The sequence below is a fragment of the Paramormyrops kingsleyae genome, chromosome 24 (assembly GCF_048594095.1).
Source record: "Paramormyrops kingsleyae isolate MSU_618 chromosome 24, PKINGS_0.4, whole genome shotgun sequence".
Lineage (NCBI taxonomy): Eukaryota > Metazoa > Chordata > Actinopteri > Osteoglossiformes > Mormyridae > Paramormyrops > Paramormyrops kingsleyae.
This window is the reverse complement of record NC_132820.1, coordinates 22019325-22029256: the sequence shown is the minus strand read 5'-3', so window position 1 is coordinate 22029256 and position 9932 is coordinate 22019325.

Below are 9932 nucleotides of genomic sequence, written 5' to 3'. Positions count from 1 at the left end.
CCAGCAGTTCTGGAACGACTTCATGAGCTCAGCTCACATCTGCAAGCAACAGAGGAATGGAAACTCTGAGGCTCACTATTCGTACGGGGATAATGAGGGTGCCCCTGCGACCGAGACTTGATGAAGATGAGGTCAAATTTCCTAGTGATGTGCTGGACCAGCTGAGTGACATCCCTGGGGTTCTGGAGATGGCTGTGGAGATGGGCTATCTGTCAGATGTAAATAGCGACATTTCACATAACGTAAGATAACATAGGATAAGATAAGATAGGTAAAGGTATGTTTAAGAAACAATTGCATGGGAACTTCCGGTTGACGTTCGACACGTGAGGCTGTGAGGTCCTGGAGCTCAGCGAGCAATTTCATTTTCATTATATTTACATACTTGCAGAAGCCATATTGATAGATAAATATTTATCCGAAAAGTTTAACATCACTAATTGAAGGACTAAGGCAGCAAGAAAACGCGTTTAAAAGTTTTGTTTTCCTCCTCGTTTAAAAATGGCTAGTCGCTCACAGAAACCTGCTACAGCTAGCAAGAAGGCTACCACTGAGGGTGATGCACAGCAACTTTCTTCGGATTCGGTTGAGAAAATTATGACAGCGATTGAACTATTGGGCACGAAAATAGATACACAAACTGCTGTCCTCTGGCAAGAAATAACTTCTATCCGCCAAGAGTTGCATTCTACGGCTAGCTCCTTACAGACTGCTAATGCACAGCATTCCGAGCGTTTGGACGACCTCGAGCAGTCTACCACGGCGTGGAGCTCTACAGTCTTTACTTTGGAAACTGCTGCGAAAAAACTGCAGTCAGATGTGTGTAACCTGACAACTAAATGCATTGTTGGAATAGAGGAGGGCCAAGAGGGGACCAACCCGCGGCAATTCTGCGCGACTGCTTTGAAGGAGATACTGAACCTGGAGGAAACTCCACGTCTGGACCGGGGCCACCGTTCATTAGCACCGAGGCTGCGGGAAGGGGAGAGGCCAAGACCATTCATAATCCGTGTACATCATGGTGACGTGAAGGATCGCATCCTTCGCCTCTCCAGCCAGAAGAAGCAGCTGTTTTACAAGGAGAAGCGTGTGCACATCTTTCCGGACTTCACTCTGGAGATAGCAAAGAAGCGAGCTGCCTTTAAAGAGGCAAAGCAGCTCCTTAGAACTGTTAAGGATGTGAGATTTGGTCTCCGTTATCCAGCTACATTCCGTATCACATTTGATGGCGAGGAAAAAACCTTTACCGATCCCCATCGGGCCATCTCGTATATAAAGACTACCATTCTCCTCCATCATGATCAGGTACAGACATAACTTTCAAAAACGGTCAGTGTTTTTTAAGTGACCGAACTGTACAGGTTTATTTCACCGTCAGTGTCAAAGTTGAATTAACCAGGTCTATAGCCTACTAAATGCAGATAGTGCTATGTTGCTCAATTTATGAGAAAGACATTTATTTTCCCTTTTTTCTCTCGGTTCTTATTAGTCTATATGGAAAGGTTTGGTGTAGGCACTTTTTTCAACATGCCGGGAATTCTTGTTCTCTTCCTCATATAAATAGGCTATAACATATGAATAGTTGATTTTCTTGAGCTGCTTTTGTTTACTATAATTTTAAACCATTAAACCATAGTATTTCATATTAGGCTACTGAATTGAAAACCAATGGGCTGCTCTTTGATAGTACACTATGTTTAGTGGCCTAATATTAGTTTAGGCCTACTTCATTTGAGACATTACAAAATACATGGTATTTTGCACTATACAGTGGTACCTCGGTTCTCGAACTTAATCCGTTCCGGACTCCAGATCGAATCCTAAAAAGTTTGAGTTCTGATCTAATTTTTCCCATAAGAAATAATGGAAAACCAATTAATTGGTTCCCGGCCCCCCAAAATGACACCTAAATATGTGTGTGTGTGTGTGTGTGTGTGTTTTTTTAAGCACTTCAACACAAAATGAACAGGATAAAACAAGAAGAGCATTTTTTTTCTTAATGGCTTCCAAAACGATAAAGATATTATCCCAACATTACCCCTGTCCTGCCCCGATCGTCCGCTCCTTCCGTGTGCCACGCCCCCTCATTAAGCTCGTGTGGGATCCCCATGTGATCAGCTGTTTCTGGTTGTTGTCATTAGTCCTCTGTATTAAGTCCGCTTGTAAATTTTGTTTCCCCAGTCCGGTCATTGGGTGCGTTCGACTTGCTTACAGCGCTGGCTTAAAGCAACGCATTCTGATCCTGACGCAATGCATTACGGTTAGATGCATTGCGACCTCTCACCCGGCTGCACAAACTGGAACCGCCTCCGTGACAACACACCTTTGCCCTTATTGGCTGAAGAGTTTAGTTACATGCATGACGTTTGTATCCCAGGCAGTTCCGATGCGTAATCTGCTATTTCTCCCGAATATCACGTAAAGCAGTGGTTTTCAGTTAATTTACCTGGTAAAATAAAGTTTAAATAAATGACATAAATGCTCTAATAGTACACGTAAGTTAGTGGTTTATTTATTGTTAGTTACTGTAATGTTGCGCTGTTTTATTTGGTTAATCGTCCAGTCTGTGAAGAAGGCATTCAAGTAAGAATTGCATTGTCGTATGACTCATTTCCTGGCGCGTACAATTTATATTAAGTCAGTGTTCATGGTTCGACTTCTGATATTCAGATCGAGTTCTAGGTCAAACTGGTTTGTTCGACTTTCAAGAAATTCGAGTTCTAGTGAGTTTGAGAACCGAGGTACCACTGTATATATATTTCTGAATGTGATTGCTCGCTGTGCTTTGGGTCGTTTTTGGTTAAATTAGAGACCCAAGTTAGAATTTTGCAGTGTTTTGCTCTTGGGATATGCACTGTGTTCGGGATAGTGCTGGGGGGTGGGGGTGGTGGTGTTTTTGTACTTAAAGTCTCTTTTTGATTTTGTTATTTTTTTTGTCTTTCATTTTGTCCATTAGTGGTTACACTTTGTTTCGAACATGACATCTACCAGAGTCACAGAATTAATTTACTGCAACTCAGATTATGTCTGCTGGATATTACCAGTATTAAATATGGCAAATTCAAATATGGCTTCTGGGAGGAGTGGCCAGTCAGTTAAGTTTACTAATTGGAATGTGAAAGGCCTAAATCATCCTATGAAACGCACCAAGGTCCTTGCTCATCTTAAGTTTTTAAAAACGGATATAACCTTCTTAACTGAGACGCACATGCGCAGGTCAGATCATTTGAGTTTAAAAAGAGGCTGGGTTGGACAAGTATTCCATTCAACCTTTCGGAGTAGGGCCAGGGGGGCTGGAATCTTGATCAACAAATCAGTATCATTTGAAGTGTCTGAAACAATATTGGACCCCAATGGCCACTTTGTTATTGTGGTGGGTAAACTGTACTGTTTGCCTGTGATATTAGCTTGTGTATATGCTCCAAATTGGGACGATTCTAAGTTCATGAACAATTTTCTATTGACCGTACCATACCTGGACACTCATCAGCTTATTTTAGCTGGTGACTGTAACTGTGTAATTAACCCAGTATTGGATAGATCCTCCAATCGCCCAATTGGTGCTTCAGAAACAGCTGAATGCATAGAGACTTTTTTACAATCTTGCAAGGTGTCTGACCCATGGAGATTTCTTTATCCTACAAAGAGGGAATACTCTTTTTATTATTCACATATAGATTATTTCTTTATACATACATACATATCTACTCCCATTGGTAAAAGAATGTGTTTATAACAGTATAGTAATATCAGATCATGCACCTGTAACACTGGTCCTGACCTTCCCCTATCATAGACCTAGCAGATTCAGATGGAGGCTCACTTCACTTCTTTTGTCAGATGAATCATTTATTGCCTTCGTAAATGCTGGTATAGATATGTTTTTAGAAACTAATGTAAATGAAGAGACCTCCCCTTCCTTACTTTGGGAGACGCTCAAGGCTTACCTGAGGGGCCAAATTATCTCCTACAATGCCTCTGTTCATAAAGCACAGGTACCTAGGCAAACATAACTTTTGGAATTCATCTAGACAAAGTAGACAAAGCCTATGCCACTGGTCCATCTCCAGAGCTATATAAACGGCGGATGATGTATCAGGCTGAATTTGATCTGCTCTCAACTGGACAGGCGGAACGGGCTCTGTTAAAAACCAGACACATGTTTTATGAGTATGGGGAGAAACCAAGCAGGGCTCTGGCTTATAGTTTAAAACAGACATCTAGTACTCAAGTAATTGCCCAGATTGATTCTGACACAGGACTATTATCAGATCCCTTAGATATTAATAAGCAGTTTAGTGATTTCTATTTTAATTTGTATTAAACACTCTTTTGATCTGAGTTTAATGGATAGGTTCTTTGAAGACCTGAATATACCCACCGTGGATGAGAATGTAAGAGAATCCTATTTCCTTACATGAAATTCATAAAGCTATCACATGCATGCAGAGTGGGAAATGTCCAGGCCCGGGCGGCTTTCCTACAGAGTTTTATAAAAAGTCTGCAGCAAAATGAAACCCTTTACTCAAGGATGTATTTGATGACAGCTTAAAGTCCCAATGCCTGCCTCCAACTCTACGTCAGGCATCAATATCCTTACTTCTGAAGAAGGGCAAGGATCCCCTCGCTTGCTCCTCCTACCGTCCAATTAGTCTCCTTAATGTTGATGTTAAGATACTGGCTAAGGTGTTGGCTCTCCGTCTTGAATCTGTATTACCCTCCATTGTGTCATCTGATCAAACTGGTTTCATTAAAAATAGACAGTTGTTTTTTTAATATTAGGCGTGTATTTAATATCCTTTACACATCATCTTCGTCTGAGTGCCCAGAGGTACTCCTATCTTTAGATGCTGAGAAAGCCTTTGATCATGTTGAATGGAACTATTTGTTTTATGTTCTGAAGCGGTTTGGCTTTGAGGATATTTTTATTTCTTGGGTGAAATTGCTGTACTCCTCGCCTTTGGCTTCAGTTAGAACCAATGATACTTATTCACCATACTTCCCTCTTCAGTGTCGGAATTTCTGAGGCATGTATTTAAAATAAGTATTTTAACTGGAAAATTGTATTTTATAATTCATATTTGACTTGTTCATAAAACTTTTTTTAAACAATTTTATTTTAAAGAACTGTGTAATTTCAGAGCCAAATGCCGTGTGTACACAAATATTTGAATTATTATTGTTTATTATTATAACTGCCGAATACATTCCTGGAGCCTTCGATTTAACATACACAGTGCCCTCTACAGGATTCTGTCGAAACAGCATCTCCTTCAATCTCATTTATTTTTACAAAACACCTGTTTTTGAGTTCACTGGGTCTGTATGATAATTTTAAGCAATGGACATATTTTTCCTCTAATTATAAGGTGGTCTGGTTTCCCCAGGGATATGTGCGTTTTTTTCACAAAACGTTTTCTTCATAAATCCCAAAATCTTCCTATAAATGTGTGTATGAGTGCTTCTCATATTTTTCAGTCACATTTATAGATGAGCACCCTGATTAATCTGTTTACATGAAAACATCTTAATTGCATTAAGGCATGTAAACGTAGCCACTTAACAAAAGGTAATTTGGTGACTTTGCAAACTGCATGTTCCTCATCTCTGTATGGACCATAGAGCTGTGCATCGGAGAGTCTGGCAACACGCTACGTTTCAAGATACAGGCATTACAATTCAATGCGCTGCTCTATTTCACCTTTAAAAAAAATATCTGCTTTTAGGAAAACTTGGCATAGTATAAAGAGCACACCACCAAATTCATGAAATCTGAGCAAAAACGTTTGATTTTAACGCAATCAGAACAGCATTTGCATTTAACACAGTCCCTGTAACAATCCAGCCTTGTAGCACTACAACTATTTCGGATTCAGCCAACTGGCAGTCTCGTGCAAGTTACTGAAAATGACTAGTTACCAATTACTGCATATCCTCCTGAGACCCGACCCATTCATTTATGTCCATTGTAGTGGACATTGTATTTTTGCATTTATTTTTTCACTGATGTTAGGAAACGTATTTATTCCTGTTGTGCACTAAAGAGGACATGCTGTGAAATTAAAAATAAAAATAAATTAGAAAAAATCTAAATTGTAAGATGTCTTATTTCCTCCAAAGACACATAACCTACAATTGAAGGACACTTTTTTCCTTGGGTCTCAGGAGGATATAAAAGTAATTATAATAAGGGTGGGACTGAATCGAGCGTGTCTAGATCTCTGCCTGGGGGGTCGCCGGCCGGGATCGCGAGCAGTTCCGACGTGTGGTGGGTGCGGCACCGGGCTGCATCAGCGCCTGCTCCCCCGGCCTGAGCTGCCCTGTATAATAACCTAATAACGGAAAATAACAGCGGGCTAAAGGCTGCAGAGAGATCAAATTAACATCGCATCACTGTTGAAATACATGGCGCAGACATCGGGGGAATATGGAATCAAATGTTCGGTAGCGATGTTTCTGCATCACAGAGATGTTTGCCGATGGATTTTGAAGCATCGCGGAGACATAGTACCAATGCATGTGCATGTGCACTCTGGTTAGTTATATTATTTTAGTGTTGCAGCTATGACAACGCCAGACAATACAACTGTCTAATTGTATCTATTACCGTACCTATAATATCAGCCATTCATTTCGCCACGGTGAGGTCGGATGGCGTTCCATCAGAAACAGGAAATTAGGGGAACATGCTGTCTTCATCTTTCCTATTGATGCACTGGAGCAGCTAAGTGCCATCCCTGGGGTTCAGGAGTTGGCTGTGGAGATGGGCTATCAGTATTAAGATAGGATATGTTAAGGTTAAGATCAAGTTCTGTAGCATAAGGTAACATAGGATAAGTTAAGATTATATAGGATAAGTGTTGGATTATGTGTTCTCATCTCATATGTTTGTATTATTTCTGATTATTAAGTTTTTTCCACGATGTTGACAAAAAGGGTCTACTTTTTCTTTTCTGCGCATGTATAATGTGTGACACGATGTATGCTGCGTGTGGAGTGATTTCTTCTCTCTTTCTGTAAGTTTTTCATGACAGCAGACGTGTGTAGACGTGTGTCAAAATGTATGCTTTAAAACGAAAATGTAAATACTGAAAAGACGTAAAATAAAACACCAGTTTACAATATTAATCAGTTTATTGATTTACACAAATGAATGAAGAGAACATTTGGTTCATACATATGGAGGCAGAAAGCTCAACAGGTTATGGGCCCAGGAGAAGTGCAGGAGCATGGCAGAGGCTGGTTTTTGATGGCGACGAACAGAAGTACGAACTATGGGAAGTAAAATTTTTAGGCCACATGAGAATGCTTGGCCTAAAGGAAACAATACTATCCGCTGACGACAATGTCGACCGAGAGAAGAATGAAGAATGCTACGCAGAGCTAATTCAGTTCCTCGACGACAAAAGCCTGTCGTTAGTGATGAGAGAAGCAACCGACGACGGAAGGAAAGCATTAAAAATCCTAAGAAATCACTACGCCAGCCAGGGTAAGCCGAGAATCATTGCCTTATATACAGAGCTAACTTCTCTGAAGAAGGAACCAGAAGAAAGCGTTACAGACTATATTATCCGAGCCGAAAGAGCGATAATGTCTCTCAGAAATGCTAAAGAAATGTTAAGTGATGGACTGATAATAGCTATGATTTTGAAGGGCTTGCCAGAATCATACAAACCCTTTGCCATCCACATCACACAAAGCAGCGAAGAATTGACGTTCGTACAATTCAAGAGTCGACTACGAAGTTACGAGGAGACAGAAAAGTTTGATCCCAAGACAAAATCGGACAACGTGATGAAAGCAGAAGCATCGACCGTGACATGCTATGGTTGTGGTAATCGAGGTCACATAGCCAGAGAGTGCCGCCAGAAAGCATCATCGAAGTGGTGTAACTACCATCGAAGCTCAACGCACAGCGACGAAACGTGCAGGAGAAAAGGCAACAGACAAAGAGATGATGCCAAACAGACAGCCGAAAAGAAAGACGACAACGAGCAAACTTTCGTTTTTAAAGTAAGCCAACGTTTACTTCCCGAAAGCATTAAAGGAAGAGGACTAATGGTGGACTGCGGAGCAACATCTCACATCATTACAGAGAAAGCAAGATTCACGCGGTTCGATGAATCTTTCAACCCTGCATTGCATTACATGGAATTGGCGGATGGAACGAGAATGAATAACGTAGCCTTAAAGCGCGGAGAAGCAGAGGTGTTCTTACAAGACGGGGAAGGAAAAACGGTCAAGACCATTTTAAGGAGAGCCCTCTTCATACCGTCATATCCACAGAGCATCATCTCCGTTCAAGCTGCCACCGAAGATGGAGCAAGAGTGATCTTCCAAAAGGGCCAAAACGAACTCATAGGTGAAGACGGTACTGTGTTTCCAATCAAAGAGCACGAGAGACTATTCTACTTGAAAACGGTAAATGAACCAGATCAATGTGATTATGAATTTGCAAATGATATGTGTGCCAGAGATAAAGTAAACTTAGCATGTGATGTTAAGACATGGCATAAAATCATGGGGCACTGTAACTTTGATGACTTGTTGAAATTACCTAAACTAGTCGAGGGTATGCAGATAAATGATAAAACTAAAGTAAATTGTAACATATGCATAAAAGGGAAGTTCACAAACTGTAGGAGTAGAAAAGCAGATGCAAAAGCTAATGCCCCCCTCGAACTGGTGCACACTGACTTGGCGGGTCCCATTGAACCAACTGCTTCAGAAGGGTACAAATATGCCATATCATTCACAGATGATTATTCAGGTGCCATATCAGTGTACTTTCTCAAAAATAAGAGTGACTCAACATTAGCCACTGAAAAGTTTTTTGCAGACAGTGCACCCTATGGCAAGGTAAAATGTATAAGGTCTGATAATGGCACAGAATACACTAGTAATGCGTTCCAATCCCTTTTGAGAAGAAAAGGGGTTAGACATGAGACATCATGCCCGTACTCTCCGCATCAAAATGGCACAGCAGAGAGGCAGTGGAGGACCATTTTTGAGATGGCAAGATGCCTACTGTTAGAGAAAGAGTTACCAAAGGTGTTATGGCCATATGCTGTTCAAACGACTGCCCATATTAGAAATCATTGCTATAATGAAAGAACGCAAAACACACCTTACTTCATGCTCACCGGAAAGAGGCCAGACCTCTCAAAAATGTGGATATTTGGCTCAGACTGTTACGCATACAGGCATGACCAGAAGAAATTAGATCCTAGGTGTGATAAAGGAGTTTTTGTGGGGTACAGTAAAAATAGCCCTGCATATTTGGTCTATAACCGTCAGACAAGAAAAGTGACCAAGCACAGATTGGTAAAATTCACTAAGAAAGAACGTAGTGAACAAACAACACAAACAGATGAGGATGATCTAGAAATAGTTGCCGGTAGAGACAACAGTGCTGGTGGGGAGAAGGTTGACGAGTCACATGGTGAGGGCAGTACAGATCATGAGATCAAAGATGATCAAGAGGATAATGAGGTGATGAGGGAGGAAGTCTCAGATGAGAATGGAAACAAAACAGATGCAGAAATCATCCCAAACCAAAAACAACGGTTATCACAGAGAGAAAAGAGACCCCCAAAATATTTAGAGGATTACGTATCAGATCACAACAAGAGTGATGTAACATATGTGAACATTGATTATTGTTACAGGGCAGTATTTGGTGTTCCCCAGGCGTATAGAGAGGCTTTGATGTCACCTGATGCACCTGAGTGGAAGCGTGCAATGCGGGAAGAGATGGATTCACTCAAAGAAAATGACACTTTCAAATTAACTACATTACCTGAGAATAGGAAGATCGTTGGAGGAAAATGGGTCTACACCATTAAAGAAAATGGTGGGATGGGAAAGCTCTTAAAAGCAAGATATGTGGCAAAGGGCTATAGCCAGACTGAAGGTATAGATTATCATGAGAC